Source organism: Lissotriton helveticus, chromosome 4_1 (assembly GCF_964261635.1).
Source record: "Lissotriton helveticus chromosome 4_1, aLisHel1.1, whole genome shotgun sequence".
Lineage (NCBI taxonomy): Eukaryota > Metazoa > Chordata > Amphibia > Caudata > Salamandridae > Lissotriton > Lissotriton helveticus.
In genome coordinates this window covers 1346944755-1346964937 of record NC_136063.1, presented here as the reverse complement: position 1 = coordinate 1346964937, position 20183 = coordinate 1346944755, and the positions used below count along the sequence as shown (strand labels likewise).

The 20183-nt window shown below is 41.1% G+C and overlaps 1 protein-coding gene across 1 annotated transcript in view; it reads left to right on the top strand.

Annotated features, from left to right (window-relative positions):
- The window catches only part of LOC144829104 (cadherin-9-like), an 836522-nt gene that overhangs the window by 159354 nt on the left and 656985 nt on the right, over positions 1 to 20183 (top strand). The window lies entirely within an intron of this gene.

The window sequence follows — 20183 nt, the reverse complement described above, 5'->3', positions numbered from 1 at the left end:
TCCATGATGTTAGAAACAATGAATTACTTACTGGCGTAAGCAATAGGAGTTGTAAGGGAAAAATAAGTACTCCTTCCCTTTGGTCATAAACGGATATGTACACATCCTCTTCATCAGCACTGATTTCTGATAAGGACATAAAAGAACCCAACCAGCAAGTCACAACAAAATATACACACACAGGAAGCAATTGGCAGTGATCCCTTCATACCAAAGTAAGAATCCTGGCTTGGCTGATTGTGTCCTAGGAAAACCATAGAAGATTGAAAGGATCCGGAGAGATAAAAGCACCCTGGGATACATTACCTTTAGGATTCAATTACTGAACCTCCTCACTCAATTCTGGTGGTATCTGTGGTGCCCAATCTGACTGGAAAATATGAGTGATGGCTTGAAAGGCGTTTCCAAAAGATCAGATGAACAGGCTAGTAGCCGATTTCTGGAACAAAGGAGCATATTTACGAGCCCATTATGCCGACTGGGTGTCACTTTTTCTGGCACTCCGGCGATGCAAATCACAAAATCATATCTATGAGGCAACACAAAACTGCTATGTGTGGCTTTGAATGGTCTCATATATATGGAGTAAGGCAAGGCAGCTCAAATTGCTGTGTTGCCTTACCCTGTTCTCGGGAGGTGTTCCATGGGCATTGAGGTGGATTTTTCAACGCAAGACCCATGGATTTTCACACTATCCCAGATTTAAGACAGCATGCAAACCTGGGGAACTTCAAAAACCGTACGCCCTCCAAGGTGAGTCGTAATGAGGAGTAATAACTTTATTTCTCCTTGTTTTTCCCTTTTCTATGTTTTGCAGCAGACGTAGAAAGAGGAAAACACATCTTGGAATTGTTTCTGTGCAGGAAGTAACCGCTTCCTACACAAATAAATCCTGCTAACAACACAGGCACCCTTGCACCTTGGTGTAAGGGTACCTGCATTGGTGCTGAGCCGCCAAAACTGTGACAGCGCAGGCGGAAAGACACAATAGCATTGTATTTCATAAGCACGGTACATCCCTGCCCTTTCACTTTGACATAGGGCAGCAAAGCACAGAGCTAGCTTATAATCAAAAACAGTTGCTGAGATTTTGAGGAGGGGTCAAATACTTAAGGAAGGCTCCCAAAAAGATCCATCCTAATGTTCTAGTGATTCAAAATCTGGGGAAGGTCAAACCTGAGGATACTTGCCAACTGTTCAGGCAATCACATGATTTCCATCTACAGACAATATTGAACAATCTTTTTTAGGTAAAGCAGCAATCAATAGCATTCAGAGACAGGTATGAGAATATGTTAGTGTCCAGGAAAAAAGTTCAGATGGAAGCCTTGACGCTAGATGTAATGGGACCAATGAACCTGTTGCTCAAACGTGTTTCTTAAATAGGAACTTTTGCTGTTTTGTTGCTTGTCCTGATTGCCTGCCACCCACAAAGACAATGCCAGCACAGACAGGGGAACCCCTGCTGGGCCAGCCTCTGACATACCACCTGCACACTCCGGGGGAACTTCAGACCCCAGAGTGCACCGCTGCTCTGACCAGCTACCGTGAGTTAGGGGGAGGCGGGGCCAACGCACTTAAAGCTCCTGAGCCTCTCCCACCGAGGCTCAGAAGCAGCCCAGACCAAGGGCGAGCCTGTCTGGGCCCGTCAGGGACCAGCAGACAACTGACCACTGACAGTTTGTGTGGTAAGCTTAATTATTAGCATCAAAATCTGTATTGTAGGAGTGGGGCTTACAAACTATTGAGAAGGCCGCTCTCATATTTGCAACGCTCTACTGCCTTGGACACCGTAAAGATCATGAGCAAACGCAAGGGCCCTTCTGCTACATTGGATGCTTTCATTATCAGAGCAGAATTCCTACTAAATCATGAAATACAAATAGTAGAAAGGTGTTTATCCCTTGATCCTGTAAACCTTTACACACACAGGCAATTGTGTTTTCCAAAACCGACAGACACCCCGCAAACAATCCCGCTGAGACCCACAGTAGCGGTCCTAAATGAGTCACCGCTACCTAATATTTCTACTACTTCTCCACTAGTGGTACAAGATTATATAAATAGCATAACTAGTCCGGGTATGGCACCCAGACTATGAAAGCAAAGAACGTTAGTAGGGAACAAGGGGGAAGAACAACGAGTAAAAAAGAAAGCTAACCCTATTACGAGGAAACCGAAGGCGAAGAAAGTTGGGGGGACTGTCCAAGTGGTAAAATTAAACCACAACTCAGACTCACAAACTGTAATCCAAAAATCGCTTAGCACACAGACCGAGGTAGACTACGCTCTGCATTTCCCGCAAATAGAAGAAATTGCCAGGAATATAAAGCGAATTGTAAAAACATCCCTAGAGGTTGCGAATAGGGTTATGCCAACCCAGATAGAGGATCGTAGGAATGAGAAACTAAGCTCACTGGATAAAAAGATAGAGCAGCTGAGTATTACTATAGGGCACTTGAAGAACAGTAGTGACCCTATCCGCCCCATTGTCCAGGAAGGAGGACTCTAACCTATCCGACTCCAACCACCAATACAATCACCACCACAAGCGGAGGGTTGGGTTCCTTCTGGCAATGGCAAAATAGGTAGTAGGAACAATGTGTACAGAGATGTCCCCACGACAAACTTCTATACTGCAGTAAGCAACAGGGTGGGCAGAACTGAGGGTGGGCCACAGGTCACCTATGTATACCAAGGGAGCTTAGTAGATAGCCAACATTCAGAAATAACCCCCGATAGACCAGGCATCCATTCTGGTAGGGCAGCAACATATAGCCCAACATGCACAGATTTAATACCAAATACCGATGTCTTACAACTACCCCCACATCATGCCCTTATGTGCTAATTTTAGCTGGAGTCCCTGTTTTGAGAGGAGAACAGAAAGAGACTTGGTGTAACCTACGGAATAAAAAGGATGATTGGCTAACGAAATTTAAACAATTCAACCCACTAAACACTGAAGATATTCTCATGGTTCACAGGGTAGGGTGGGTGGGAGAATCCGCAAAGAACATAAGAGGAGACTGTGTGGTGATAAATTTCAGACACCCCCAGATGATTAAGAATATATTAAATGCCAGAGAGGAGACTTTGTTTAAAAACACTTGTGTTAGTGCTCTTCCACTAGGTTATTTTTACAGACCGCCCATCGGAAATAGTACCAATGGTGCGGATATGTCTGTCCCACTCTCAAATAGATTCAAGGGATTATCGTCCTTCGATGATTTAGATTGACTACATAGAGTAAATGCTTCGGTAATTGCCAGGTAAATGACCCTAGGGCCCACCCACATTCCCGGTATGCACATAGCATAGAAGTTCCACAGTGCGCTCCAATGGTTTCTGGGATGAAATAACTTTCTAAGCAGATGAGAGTAGGGTCCACTCTGAGCTCACAAACCTCCTGCTTGGAGTTGTACCCAGACCACCTGACGGACACCAACATGTTAACTCTGCCCAATGGGAATACGGGAACTGGGCTACACTCGATTATAGAATTGGGCAAGAACTTGGAAGTACGTTTTACTTCCTGGAACATAGCAGGGCTAAACAGGAATTTAATTGATATGGTATGAAATGAATATATAGAGCAGAGTGACATTATTCTCTTACAGGAATCTTGGTCATTGGAAACCCCCCACAGAGTGGGCTTCAAGATGTTTAGCATGGACGCTAGTCCGTCAGTAAAGGGTAGGCCATCAGGTAATATGGATAAGGTTCACCCTCAAAATCGATATCGTCCTATTGTATATACCATCGCAAGACATGGTGGGTCTAAAAATGATTACACGGGACGGTAAAACCTTATATTTAATTAACATCTATAACGGGCCAAGTCCTGCCAGTAAAGAATCATTAGTAATAGATCAGCTTGATTCCTTTTTAGATGCATTAGGGCCCAAACTGAGGATAATTGTTGGTGGGGATCTCAACTGCAATTTTGAACCAGTCCAGGGCTTTGACAATCTCTTCGAGGAAAAGGATATGGCAAGCAATATCCCGGCCATAGAAAGTAACAGGGAGTGAAGGTGTACTGTAGCAGTGGTCCAAATCTTGAAGCTCACAACCGGCCATGGTCTAAGTGCATGTAACGGCTGCCTGCCCTCCGATAGACCAAATGCATACACATTTTGTAGAGGTAGCTCCCTGAGTAATATAGACTATATACTAGTGTCGATAGAGTTTTGGCCATATCTGCTTGATTTAAAAATAGACCCTAGAACTGAGAGTGATCACCGTCCCCTACAGTTGACGTTAACATCACAACCCTTGTTATCCACTCCAGTGGGCAAAAGAGATAATCGTACTATTGAGGATGAGCTCATAATAAGCAATAACCGACGAGCTGTAAAGTGGCCACATATTCTAGGGAAAAGCCAATCTATGCCAAATTTTTATAGTATCTTTGCCGATACTATTATACCTTTTTTAAACTTACCAGTAGGCAAAATCCCAACATTAGATCTACATACCACCATTGGTAGATGCTTTAATTCCAGTTGTAAGCAACATACCCAAAGAGAGAAATGCAGGAGGTGGAAAATCCCTGGTACAACAAAGACTGTTGGGCAGCTAAAACATAACTTATTCAGGCAATTAAAAGAAATTTAATTACAATGAGGGAAAAAGGTATAACCATAAGCTATCCCCCGAAAAAGCAAAAAAAAACATGGGATCATGACATATAGAAGATCTAATAAGTGCAGCTAAGTCCAAGGACCAGAGATTGATAGCGAAAGGGAATAAAACAGGAAGATCCACCAAAGATCTACTCCTTGATGAAAATACCTGGGTTGAACACTTCTCCCGCCTCTACTCAGATATCAAATGTGAGCAATGTGTTATAACTAAAGATTTGGTGCTTACTGTAAAGGCTGCCAACTTGCACTTTAGTTGAAAGAAACAATACAGGCAATTGAGGCAGTTAAACCGGGGAAAGCTCCTGGGCCAGACAAAAACCCAGGAGATTTACTGAATCATGACACCGGTGTTTGGGGACCATATATAAATTATCTGTGCAATGCAATAGTTGCAGGTACACCGAATACGAAACATGGAAAGGGCAGAAATTGTTACGATTTTAAAAAAGGGCAATCAACATGATTCAGCAAACTATCGCCCTATCAGTTTAATTGACATTTTACAAAAAGTTTTTGCTAGGCACATTGTAAGTAGATTAACTGAATGGATGAAATAGAACAAAGTACTTTCAAAATACCAGGCAGGGTTCAGAATCAAAACAGTACAATTGACCAAGTTTTTAGATCTACATGTATATGCTGGAAATACATAAACATAAGAAAGGGCAGGTTGTACATTGCCTTCGTAGATTTAAAGGCAGCATTCGACCTGGTAACCCGGAACCTGTTGTGGAATTCACTGAAATGTCTAGGGGTGCCAGGCGACCTACTTGTTCAAATAATTAGGCTCCATGATGGAAATGTTGCTAAAGTAAGATGGGGGCCTAGGGGGGAACTCACTAAGGCAATACCAGTAAGAAGGGGTGTATGCCAGGGGTGTGTACTGGCACCCACCCTGTTCTCACTGTATGTAAATGACATCCCCAATTATTTGAAAAGCTGCAAAAATTACTCTCCCAAGCTGGGGGTGAAGTGGTACCAGCATTATTATTTGCTGATGATACCATCTTAATTTCGCAAACCCCAAAGGTACTGTACCATGAAAGGCCTTGAAATCAATTCCAGCAAAACTAAATACATGTCAATAAATCCACATAGATCTTTTAAAAATGATTTAGTACTAAATAATCAGAAATTAGAGTATGTACAAGTTTTAACTATTTAGGGATCACATTGGATACTAAATTGACCTGGAAGCCGCAACTGGAAAAAAACAGGATAATTATGCTTCAAAATCATCCCCTATCCTGAAGAAACACGGGTCAGTATTTCAAAAGCAGTCTCCCCCCCGGAGGTATTTAAATACAAAGCCCAATCAGCCTCTTTTTATGGAGCTGAAATATGGGGGCCTCAATGCTAAAAGAATTTTGAACTGGGGGAAAATATTTTTTTTAAGAAACTATTAAGTCTCCCCACTAGAACACCCTTAATTCCAGTTGTCATGGATCTTAACATTAAACGCACCAATCATCATGCTTCATTAAGACCTCTTTTATTTTGGGTGAGGATTTGGTCAACCCCAGAGCTATCACACTACAGAGAAGGCCTAGAGGAGATTATGAAAATTGATCAAAGTAAGGACATCCCATGACTTAAACATGTGACATTGTGGATGACGAAGCTAGGCTTATCCATTTTCCGGGAGGAACCATCCCAGCTTTTGGGCCTATATTACCAACGGTATGTTACATAGCTCTCTCATGAAGTCTTTAACATCAATATTCCTCCTTTTTAAAGATGTTGCGCAGTTCGAACCCTTTTTGGACAAGGTACGCCCCCAACTAGGGAAATCCATGGTAATGAAATTTAGATATGGGGTGCTTCAGACAAATGCTAATAAATCCAGATGGGGCAACAACCATGATGATAGAAGTTGTGATTGGTGCGTGTTATGTACAAAAGAGGTCAAGAAAAATGACTTACATTTATTATTTTTCTGTCCCTCATACGATAGCCCTAGGAAAAATGGATTAAGCCAGTTTGTAAAAACTTGAATGTTAGATGCTGTAGAGAGGCAGAACGTATACTGAAGACAGATACGTCACAATTGGTTGTCTTCAGTGTAAGCAGATTTTTATTTAATGTGAACCTTATAAGAGATAAAGTTGGTTTGAAGTTATAATAGTTAAGGATTAAGCGATCTCAGCAAATACTGCTAATGATCCCTGCACTTGCACTTTATTAATTTGTGGTCATTTATCGGGGAATTGTGATTCTGTAATGACCTACTCCCAGTTACAATATTACTGAAACCTTGATACACGCAGTTCTGAATGTACGTTTGGATAAAAATACTATGGTTCTCAAAATAATGTTTTATTTTTGCCTAGCTTTTACATGGTTTTTATTGTATTTATTGAAGTAGTCAAGTTTTAATGGCGTGGTTGGAATGGATCATGTAAATTACCATGTATTCAAATGCCCCCTCCATGTTGTACCGTAACTATTGAATTCATATTAATTTTATATTTTGTATAAAGTTTTAAAATTGTATCTTTTATAGTTGGACTTGACCGAAATAAAGATTTGAAAAAGTCAAAAAATAGTTGATGTATGAAACAAATGCATCAGGAACATAAGAGGGTTTTTAAGTCTATTCACTACAAGATTGAAGAGCATTTGCTAAGAGTTTAGTGGGAGCTGTTAAAGCAGACCTTCACAAAGTAGCTAAGCTAAAGGAATCCCTCCACCCAGATGTTCAGATCTGATTTGTTGCATCACAAAAACAGGGCAGTACAGAGTGGTTTTATTGTTGCTCAAATCCACCTTTCCCTGCTATTATTCTTCACTCTCACTGATTCTAGAGCACAATTTGATGTTTGTAGGGATTCTGGATCAACAGGAGTGTTATATTGAGGCCTTCTCATTTCAGGTGTTTCCTGATTTAAAAACAGCAAAACCTATTTTTATATTGGCTTTTAAGCTGTTGGACAAAGTATGTGGTTCTCCAAATCGGACTTTGAGATTGCAAAAAGCTAAGATGCAAAGTATAAAAATTATTTCGTAAATTGGAAAATACTTTTTGGCTTGCAAAGTGTCTTTTTTGACAGTTGACAAGTAGCAGTTAATCGGTAGAGGAAAAGTGGAGTCCCCTCCTAATTGCAATTCTTAATAAAAAAGTATCAGTAGTTTGTGACTTTATATGCTGTTAGAAAATTATCGAAAAGTTACTGACTCTTATTTCGGGCTGCTAATGGATAGGGAAGTAGCTTTGTCTTTGGGATTCAGTAACAGCAGGAACTGCCTGCACACCCCGATGTCTTCCAAAAAGATTTTTCTTTAAAGAAGTTCATGTCTCTTTAGTGGAAAAGATGTGTTTAAAAAATATTCTGTGTTTTCAAATGCAAATACAGGTCTCCAGTTCCGCACAGGCCACCATCCTGCACTCAGGCCAATCACTGGGGTCACAAATATATAGTTGCTAATTAACTTTCTGCAAATGAGTAATTTGTGATGTGACCTCTTTGTACACAGGATGCTTTGTAAATTGCACACCTGTTTGCAAACTATTTAGCAGTTTATACATAATGGTTTGTGAACAGGTATTAGTGTATTGAGCCTTTAGAGAGGGTTGGACCTCAAGCAGTGGGGGCTCCTGCGCTAAGGCGAAGGAGTGACGGCCGACTACCAGGAGCAGCAAAGAAAGGAAAAAATAAAAAGATAATAACGGAATGTTATTATAATTTTTTCCTCCTGCTGCGGCAGTGCTTGAGGGGGCTTGGCAGAGCTGCAAGGGAGGAGTGGTAGAACACTCCTGTGCGCAATGACTGTATGGGCGGCCCTCTCAGCCACCCTAAACAGTCATGCTCAGAACCTGCTCAGCCCCTAGCTGAGCGCCGTGTCACGTCACTTAGAACAATCACAACGCGGGTAAGGGAAGGTACATTTTATTTCTTTATTTTTAAAAAGCAGACCGCTCCCCCCCCAAGCCACCCCCACCCACGAGCGGTGCCGGCCACCCCTGACTTCAAGGCTTATAAAAATCAACTCATCTACTTAGCTAGATACTCGTCTCATAGTTTCCAAAGCAGAGCAGTTAAAATTAACCCTAATCTGATAATGCTTTTCTAAAAATATTTATTGAATGTTACTTTTTATACAGGCACAATTGTTCTCTTCGGCTCATTTGAATGTTACTTGAAGTACAGGAGCATACATTTCAGTGGAAAAACCAAATAAGAGAGATATGTTTTGCATAGCTGTACCCCATGCACATACTTCCAATGTTGATCTCTACAATATGGTAAGCAAAACACTACTGCCAATCAACACTACTCGCAGCAAATAGGGTTTGACGTAGTGGATGTTCAATGATCCCCGTCACAGTGCTAGCATTAAAACTTCAGACAAAATAGCTACAGTGTAGCACCATCCACAGCAGAGCACATTGTGAGCCATTATGCAGCAATATTAATAGCATGAATATACACAACAAATGGGCTTCTGTTGCCAGGATTGGAAACTGCATTTTATAGTAATTTATTCCAGGGCAAGTTCTATTTCATTTTCATTGTAACTATGTGGGAAGTAATATGCAATGATGTTTCCTTAAAAAATACATGCTGGGCCTGACTCACAAAACAATAGATCTATACTCGAAGGTGTTCATTTACACTTCCATTTGGGAATTGATTTATGACTTTCTGGGGTTCTCAAATATTGCAGTATTATTCTTGAAAATGCTTAAAACGTCCCATTCACGCTATTGCAAAGGCGTTTGTGTGTGAATTATGGAGTACATTCTTTAAATATTGCATGATAAAAAAGCCTGCTTTTACAGTTTGCAATTTGTTCTTGGTTTTCTATTTTTCCACTGGGAACCTACATCCTTTGTTTAGTTTCATTACAGTTTTTGCTGAATTCATCACTGTTGGTTGCCAAAAGTATATATATATCATAATGTGTCAAACATTACACGTTACACAATTTCTATAAACTCTAATTGGAATTTGATCAAGTTTTCCAAACAAACATAAATTACCACTTAAACACAATTCCAAAATGGGATAATTAGATTTGGTTTTTCATCATCTAGCCTGGCCAGATTTTTAGAAGACTTTCCCTTAATTTTCCTCCGAGACATTTTTGCTACGTAAGTATTGTGATATTCTCTTTCCCTTCAAAGTTTACATCGAATATGTGATTTTTAGCAGGTTCAGAAAAACAAAGCAACTAAAGTTTTTACAGTAGTTCAACATATGTTTGTAGCAAACTCCATTTCCTTACTATAAACATGGGATTGTATTGAATTCGGAGGTCTTTAAATCTTGAATCTCTTTCAACTACGTTAATCATATTAGAAAAACCCAGGACTCGTTTTTTTTCACAGGCGTCTTATTTATTTCCCATATCAATGCACTGCTTAATATTGACTATTTCCAGTTTTCCTAGATTTGGAAAACTGTCAGCCTTAGGGTGGTCTTCTTCCAAACTTTTTTTTTGCATTGATCCTCCATTTTCTTGCCGATCTTGTTTCTCATTTTACTACTTCCCAAAAGAGGTAGTGTCTAACAGAGGCACTAACTTCATGTCACTGTACATGAAGTCAATGTGGGATGAGTGCGGAGTAACTTATAAGATCTTAACACCCTATCACCCCCAACCCATTGGTCTTGAGCATGTTAATGGTCCTAGCTGATCTCATGAGGCATAAATGGCACGTGTTATTCTATGCCTTCGCTTTGCCTAAAGTGAGATAGCAGAGAAGGGGGTTGGGGTTAGCCCCTCTGAACTCCTCTATGGCCACCCTGTTAGGGGACCTCTTCGATTTATGAGAGAGGGGTGGGAGCAAGCTCCTAGGAAACCCCCTCAGGGTGTTGTCAACTACATGCTGGCGATCTGCAACCAGATGCACCGCTTCTGGAAGAATGCGAACAGCAACCTTGAGGCCTGTCAAGGAGTAATAAAACTATGGTATGCCCAGAAGGCCACTCTGGTAGAGTTTCAACCCAGACAGATCATGTGGGTTATGGAGCTTGTGGAACCCTGAGCTCTCCATGATTGCTGGACAGGCCCATATGAGATGAAGGCGAGGAAGGGGGAGTCCACCTACTTGGTGGATTGCAATACCCCATGAAACCTCTTAAGGGTGCCCAACGTGATCTGCCTCTAACTACACTTTGAGAGGTCCAAAGTGAGAATGCTCTTGGTGACAGATGAAGGAGTGGGAGATAAGAGCAAGCCTCTTCATGACTTCCTGTCTTACCAATAGCACAATGGATCTGTGGAGGGCGTCAGCATCTCCCCCAACCTGACCCCAGAGCAGCAGAGTGAATGTTGCAGCTGCTGGGGCATTTTTCCTCACTGCTCTCCCTCAGACTCACTCACCTATACGTCCATTACATTGACAATGGAGAAAGTCACCTATTAAAAATAAGATTTACAGGTTGCCAGACACGGTGAGGGCCAGTATCAAAGAGGAGTTTTGCAATATGCTGGCGTTAAGGATGACTGAGTCCCCCAACAGTCCCTGGTCCAGTCCCATGGTGCTGGTACTCAAGGCTGACCCACCAGACGCCACTCCGAGAGTTAGGTTCTGTCTGGACTACAGGAGTCTTAATTCCATCACAGAGACTGACGCACATCCCATCTCACAAGCTGAGGAGCCCATAGACAGGCTGAGCACTGCCAAATTTCTCAATACTTTTGACCTGGCATCAGAGTACTGGCAGATTGATCTGATTTAGGGGGCAAAGGAGAGTTCTGTATTCTCAACCCCAGAAGGTCAGTTCCAGTTTAGAGTGATGCCCTTTGATCCTAGGTGGGAAGTAGGCATTCTGTACGACCTACGTGGACGACATAGCTGTCTGCAGCTCCAGGTGGGAGGAACATCAGTCCCACCTCAGGAGATGCTTCAGGCCCTGCAGCCAGAGGGCCTGACTAACGAGGGCAGTAAGTGCCAGATACGGCAGGGTTATGTTATATGTCTGGGCCACATGGTGGGCAGGGGCAAGGTGCAGCCCCTCAAGGCTAGGATTGAGACTATCCTAGCCTGGCAAACCCCTAAAACACATCGGGAGTGAGGGCCTTTCTGGGCCTCACAGGATACTATAGGAGGTTTGTTAAGAGATATGACACCATTGTTACCCCTTAACAGAGATGTTTTGGACGAAGCAGACAGACAAGTCACCTGGACAGAGGCCTGCCAGAAAGTCTTTGGTACCTTCAAGGAGGCCGTGTGTACAGCACCCATACTAAAGGGTCCTGACTACTCTAAGGAGTTCATAGTGCGTTAGAAATATGCTTTCTGTTTGGCTAGGGTTTGCACCTAAGCCAGGCAGAATCCAGCACTCTAGTCAGGATAAAGGGATTACATGTCTAAAATAATCCCTACTCTTCCCCCTTGGTAGCTTGGCACGACCAGTCAGGCTTTTGCCAGAGGCAGTGTATAAAGTATTTGCACAGAACCAGCAGTAATACAGTGAAAACACTGCAAAATGACACCACACCAGTTTTAGAAAAATATCCAATATTTATCTGTGTAAAACAAGACCAAAACGATAAAAATCCAACATTCAGTGATCAAAATATAACTAATGCAAACACAGACTTTATATACAATTGCTTGAAGTCAATAGTTCCATCCGAGGTTTTCATGGCATCATGAGCAAACAAATTCAACAGTTCCATCTAGTAGTGGCGTCGTGGGAATGCCAAGGTGTCGGGGAGACCCATACATCAGTACCTTAAAAGATGCAGGGCATCAAACCTTGCATTGAGCTCCGGAAGAGCGGTGTCAGCAGGCGGCAGTTTCGGATGTCGGTGCAAGAGTCATTGGGCCCTTGAAGTCACACATGTTGCAGGTCGAACTCCATGAGTTTGAAATCAGGAGCGCTGGCATCGCTAAGGGTCAGGTCTGTGGTGTAAAGTGGTGCGGTGCAACGTGCTGGACCCTCAGGTCCTGGGGCAGGAAGTGGCCCGGCGTCTGTCATCCAGCTGAGTCGGTGGGACCACGGCTGCAGTGTGAAGTGGGATGTGAACGTTGCAGTACTGACAGGTCATGGTGCAGGCAACGGTGACATCGTTGCTGAAGCCCTTTCGTCGGTAGACCCAAGGCTACGGTGCGTGATGGGGCAAGGCAGTGTGTGGGGTCCACAGGTTATGGTGCCAGAAGCAGTGTTTGTCAACGATCTGGAGTTGATGGCGCTGGCGAGCCAAGGCTGGGGTGTGGGATGGGGCGGTGCGTTGAGTAAGCTACGAGCGGTGGCCCAAACCACGGTGCAGGCAGCGGCATCGATGTCAGCTTGGAGCGGTGGCGTTGGTAAGACCAGGGCTGCGGTGTGAAGTGGGACAGTGCTCCGTGTTCTGTACAAACAGTGTCTGCAGGTCACGGTGCAGGCAGCGGCGTCAGTGATGATGTCATCGAGGATACCAGGGTTGGGGGTGTCAGCCCTAAATGGGGCTAACAGTGTACTGCCCATACTCCGGTTGTCAGAGCTACATCAGGCCATCAGAGTCAGCTTTCTATCAGGAGGGCCAACACCATATTGCAGACAGAAAGCTGACCAAGCAAACAACTTTAAATAGGACACTCAGACCGAGAGTTTGTCAGATAGGGATGGCCCTATCCACTAAACTCTAAATCAGGCCCTAAAACATAAAAGCATACTATGATAGAGTAGGGTCCATGCTTAGGGGAATTACCTGAACTTACGCTGAGGTAAGAACCAATCTGTGATTGAGGAATATCCAAAAGTGGCATTTTTATACTGACATTTGTCTCTGACCATGCCATGCAGATTGAAGCAAATAAAGAATGACTGACGACCCCATATTACCTTAATATTGCAGCAAATCAAGAAATTACACAATTATACCTCCACTTTGTTTTTAGAATCTGACATCTGATTTCAAATTTCTTTATGTATCGCATCCGGTTTACTCAATATTCACATATTTAATGAACATTTCACACCTGTAATTCAGTTCTACATTAATTTAAATATCCCAACACCCCATCTCTCTACATAAAACCAGAAAAAACGTTATCACCATCAATGTATATCCCATATTATACATTACAATAAACAGATATATGCATTTTTTCACTACCTGAAATTTAGCATTGTACATGAAGCACACTATAGCCATAGTGTTACTATGCATTTTAACTTTTTCAACAACAAATCATCGGTGTCAGTCTATGCAGCTATGTGTTTTTTACAAGATATCTTACACAATAAACATTTTAATGTGTTGCTTTAGGAAATTCTGTTTCTCATTTTTATGTTCCTTTAACAGTTAAGTAGTTTGCTTCCTTAATTAGAGCAGCATCTTGTGTGGAATCTACAATGAGCAGGATTACAGAAAATTACACATGAGACTTTAATGACCTAAGGGTAGCTACCAAAAGGTGGTCAGTCTGCTTTAGGAGTAGGCAGAGATTAGTTTACAGCCAATTAATTATTAGTGTACTTCAGGGTAGAAAAAAAGCAGCAATGGAGTATTAATTTTCTTCCAGATAGAGCTTTATATGTTCTGATTGGTATTTAAAATGTCAAATTATTTTGTCAGTCCTGTTCTCCTGACATTGAAGTGTTGTCTAACGTGTATTGTCCTAATATATTAAACCACACCCTTTCACAGCATACAGGGTATGTGGTTCAATTCGAATCATGTTTTTTTGCCATATTGCGGCATTACAAAGTAGGAAAAGGGTAGCACCTATAAACATACATGTAATGCATAAACATACAGTATTGAAGAAGAAGTGTTCTTCTCAAAAAGATTTTGGAACTAAATCACTTCACTAATATTGATATCCTTTTACATTTGGTTTTATTTTTAACCCTAAAAAGTGTAATATGAAATAAAAAATATGATTCTACACTGGCTTTGTTCTTCCTTGTTTACCTAGCATATTTTCAAATATATTATGTTGGTTTCAGAAGTCCTTGTACACCTAAATAGAAAACTATTGTTTGTTGTTTCCAGAACCTGACTTTTGACTTGAAATGGATGCTTCATATATACATACATACATTGATGAGGGGTAGTATTTATTGTGACCAGATCTGCACCCAGGGGTGTGTTGCGGGATTTTCAGGGTGGAGATGCCTCCCTAGGTAGGTTTACACACATCAAAATATAGGTTTGCAGGTATGCGCAGATTGTATTAGTGACACCCTTGCTATGTTTGAAGATTTACTCATGTCCTGGAAATGAATGTGAAGGATACATCCTCAAAGATGATGAATGTGTACATAGAGGGCTTATGTTGGGAAACAAGGTCTTAATGCGCAATTGAACATGTGCCTTACGCTACTCATGCTTAAATGTTCACATTATATTTAGAAATATGTAATCATGCATGATTATGAGATCACCTGGAAAACAGCAATAGTTTAATCTTCGCAGGAGTATCCTTGCAATTCTTAGGGGGATATTCACAAGGAAGTCGCAGAGATAGAGGCGTTAGCCTTCTAAGCTTAATGCCTCTCTCCGCCACTTTGGAAAAGCAAGGCTGCACCATATTCACAAGGACATGGTGCATCCCTGCTTTTTCCCCATGCAATGGCACTAAGTTTCACAGCTTAGCACCAACGCAGGCACCCTTGCAGTAGAGTGCAAAGGTTTGTGCAGGCAGGGAGGTTTGTTTATGTACAGGAAGGTGGCCCTTCCTGCACATAAGCAAACCTACAATGCCAGTTTGTGACTTACATGTGTGCTGCTTCATGCAGCACACATGTAAGTTACAAAACAGCCTTTCTAAAAAAAGGTTTGTTTATGTACAGAAAGGGACACCTTCCTGTACATAAACAAACCATGGCATTTTGCATTTTCCATGTGTGCTGCACAAGGCAGCACACATGGAAAACGCAAAAAAGAGGAGAAATAAAGCATTTCTCCTCATATCATTAACTTAAGACCAGGAATGTCCTGGTCTTAGCTCCGGCTTACGCTGCCCTTGTGAATAGGAGACAGCCTAAATATCAATGGGTGTTGTGGTGGAACGCCCACCACAATACCAACTGCAGACCCTTTTCAGGCTAAACACAGTGTAAAATGGGGCCTATTCACAAGGCAGAGTAAAGCCACGTTAAGTGGCTTAACACTGCGTTGTGAATAAGGCGAGGCCCCTATTGCCACCACGTCACTGAAAGTGAAGTTGTGGTGGCAATAGGGGCTTGTGAATATGCTCCTTTGTGTATTCCAAAAAGTCAGAGCTGTACTTCAAAGCAGGCTAAAAATGATTGGAGTAAATTTGAACTTTTTCATAATGTGGTCTATTGTGATTAGTCTGTTCTTGAGATAGCACTACAAGCAATAGTGCAGTAGAGAATAGGGCTTTTTTTTAACCTGAGCACGCAGTTGCTCTGGTTGACTGCTTTTCAACACTGACTCAAGAACACAAATGTTTGTCTAGCAGTTTCTTCCTATTGGCACAAAGTACGATGGCAGACACTGCATTTTATTGCATGTAGCCTAATTGGGGCATGCTCTATGCATAAATCAACATTTCCGTACTTCACGTAGTCCTTCCTCAACTGCAGTTTTGAAATCCCTACTTTTCTCCATAAGCCAGTTCTAACATACAAACTTAATGGGGGATATTTACAACAAAATTTCAGATCGCGCTGTTATGTCAAAATTGGTATCGCCGCGCTCCGATATTTTTAAAATGCAATGGTGCGTCGTATTTACAAAAATACGGCACAACCATGTGTTTCATCTAGCTCTGGTGCTTATAAAGTTGCCTTGCAATAGCGCAGGCACATTTACGCCATGTTGAAAGGGTGCCTGCACTGCAGGGACAATTTTGTATGTGAAGGAAGGGACACCTTCCTGCACATTCACAATCTTGAAAAGTGATTTGCTCTTTCTATGTATGCTGCGAATGCACCACACATGGAAATAGCAAAAAACGAGGAGAAATTCATAATTTCTCCTTGTATCGCCTGTTTAAGACCAGGTTTTCCCTGGTCTTAGTATTTGGTGCTGTCCCAGCCTTGTAAACATGGGGCAGAGTCAAAAAGCAATGGGTGTTGCGGCGGAACGCCCACTGCAACACCCATTGCCCACCCCATTCACGCTAAGTGGAGCATGAAAAGGGGCATTTTTACAAGTTAAATATAGAGTAGGGGATATTGCCACCAGAATGTCACTAGAAGTGACTTTCTGGTGGCTATATGCCCAAATGTGTCTTATTTTACACGTTATGATATTATGTGGAGTTCAACTTGCTTAGGCAAATGCATGACGGCACCAAGATGCTTCACTGCTTCCACTGTGACTGCAAAAGCTGAGGAAAATGAGGTTAGCCCAATGTTCAAACAATCGATTGGATTTCTGTGTGAACTAGTTGTTGATTCAACATGATGTTCATTTATGAAGTCTACTCAAAATACTGTAGAAGCATTTCTCATCAAAGCAGTCTCAAAGATTGGCAAGATGTCGACAAAAGTGATTATGCCCAAGAAAAGTTGTCTTCTCTCTCTCTCTCATATCTACCTCATCTACTACCCATGCCCATAAAGACATGCAGAATTTAGCAGCACTCTGCAGGAGCTCTAACTTCTGGATCACTCATTAGATCCGTTTAAAAGAAAAGTTCAGGCTGCATATTAAGCCTTGGGGTTGTATCATCTCAACCCTCAAATAAAAACACCTTTTAGAAAAATAATCGTGTGAACACTGTATGTGCAGGGCAGTACTTAATAAATAAAACAAAAAACAAAAACAGTAATAATCGAGTTTACAGTGCAATTTGACTTTACAAAGCAGGTATTCCAACCCATGTTTTTAGTAAATTATTTGGGACTTGATGTTTTGAAAAAAGCACTACTGTTTCAAACGTCTACCCCTTTGGATATCATCTCATTTCCTCACAGGATACAAAATGAACTCGCACAATCCCCTCGCGCCGCCAGTGTGTCACATATGGTAAAAAGTGACGTACAGCCCGCTCAAGCGGCTTGCAAATAAACCGGGCCGGCTAATAATTTGTGATCTGAGCACGCATAATAAAGTGGCACATATCTAAGCCGATTTTTCATATTATGAACAGACTTTGTATTACTTTAGCTGCATAAGAACCTTTCGATAATATTTCAATTACTGGTCAGACAAAGACGATACTATACTAATACCCATGTTGCCAATTTGCTTTAGGGTAATGTTGCGGACAGCATTATTACATGCTCGTGATTGTGTAGCACTAATTAAATCATTGCCATAGTGATTGCTATGGCAACAATACACTTGCATTAGTGCTGGCTCTTTTGTGCGGTTCCCAGCAGACAGCGCTTTGCATAATCTCTCTTGTTTCAAGCTCTATTTATAAAAAGACGTCGTGTATGTTTTACTTATTTCTTTTTTTTCCCTTCTAAACTTTCTATATGTTAGTCTTTAACCTGTGTACATTGTTTTATGAGTGGAGAAATGGATGTTACATTTACGCATTCTGTGCTTGTGTAATAATACGAAAAAGTAGTGCAAACATACTCAATATTGTGAGGCACAGACTGCCATTAACACCTTTAAACAAAGTTGTGAAATTAAAAGTAGTAAACATAAAAAAAAAAAACTGTCATTGCAAGCACTGCTGGTTGAGGCTTCGGGCTGGCCTGTTTCCCTTCCTAAAGTAAATTTCAATACAAGTAGATTGTTGCAGAACTGATTCTGCTCACTACTGACCTTTAGAAAATGGACACTATTCAGTATGTCTTATCACCTGCCTTCCTCCAATATCCTGCTGAGTTTTGAAATCAAGAAACATCTGTAAATCATCTTTAATTTCAAAATGCAACTGAATACCTAAAAGCTCATTCAAAGTTTCTAACAGTCTCATGCTGAAATTTGTGTTTGTTATAGGACCAGATACACTGCTTTAACTTCTTGTCTTTCTCTAAATGTCTTAACGCAAATAATACAACTATGTTATTTAAAAACATAACAAAATACTGCTAAGAATAGGAGCAGGATTCACTTTGCAAGTCATTAACAAGAACTAATCAACGAGCACATTTTTGCAAGAGCATTGTAGCACTGTAGAACTTAGGGGCAAAGTATCAAGATGCGTGATAAAATTATCGCCGCTTTAGCGGCAGAAAACTGCCGCTAAAACGGCAATAATGGGATTGATAATATGCTCTATGGAATTCCAATTGAAGCCCATGTTAGATGTCCTACACATCTAACATGGGCTTCAATTGAAATTCCATAGAGCATATTATCAAACCCAATTATTGCTGTTTTAGCGGCAGTTTTCTGCCGCTAAAGCGGCGATAATTTTATCAACTGTCTTGATAATATGCCCCTTCATTTATTATTTAATATTTTCGTAACTTTTTCCAGAATTATGGGGCATATTATCAAGCAGGTGGTTAAAAATTATCGCCGTTTTAGCAGCAGAAAACTGCAGCTAAAGCAGCGATAATGGGCTTGATAATATGGCCTTGTGAATTCCAATAGAAACCCATGTTCTAGTGTGAACATGGGCTTCTATTGGAATTCTCTATGGCATATTATCAAGACCATTATCGCCGCTTTAGCTGCAGTTTTTGCCGCTAAAACGGCGATAACTTTAACGCCCTGCTTGATAATATGCCCCTATGTGTTTTTATTATTGTTTCAGCGAAATTAAGATAAACATGTAGCATCTGTTAAAAATGTCTGCACTTCTTAATATTGCAAAAAGAGGGGAAGTTTTCGATCCAATACTTTCTTTTTTGTAGCTTAATCTCCTGAAAAGATGGAACCTGCAGAATAATATTAGTTAAGAGAAATGTTAGGGGAATAAATTCAATATATTAAAATGTTTACTTGTAAGTATTCCTCAGCGTGTTTTGATTGACTTGAAAGAAATCAAAGTTCAACATTTGGTTGGGAATTATCTTCGTAATGGACAGCTTTCCTGACAATTATGCTACAAATGTATTATGCTGTTAATTTCAAAGGAAAACCTTAAAGGTAGAATAAACTCAGTAAATATGGATTTGTTGTTTGCTCTGTAATATTTTTGTAACCTGAAATATCGAAAAGTAGGTTAGAATATTTGCTAGTAAAAATTAATCAAATTTGTTTTTCTGAATGTTTATGTATATTCCATTCGCTGATGATCTGTTAGAGCGTCTAAAATTTGTGGCTAGATTCAAACTATTCTTTTACTAAATGTTCATTGTGTGGGAGTTAAAGCTATTACTATTCCACTGCAAGGCAAATATTCGTAAATCAGGAACTCCTTGGCCACATCTATTTTTATTAGGCAGACTTCAATTAATATCCTTTTAAAATGTGCCCTTCCCGAAGCAAGAGGGTTATCTTTCATAGTCCCAAAAGCAAATGCGTATTATAAATTTGGGGATGGGCGATAAACTCTGCTCCACCGATGGAGTTCGCGGAAATTTGCCCACTCCTCGTTCGGCCAGTAACCCAGAGTTCCAGCAAAACTCTGAAACGTGGCGGGTTTTTTTCATGCATGACTTGTGTCCCATAGTGTGATTTTTGAGGGCTAAGACACCACCCAGTAAGATTTTCTCAACTCGGGTGGTTTCAGCAGGTCGCGACTGTTCTTGCTTGAGTAGAAGATATACTTGA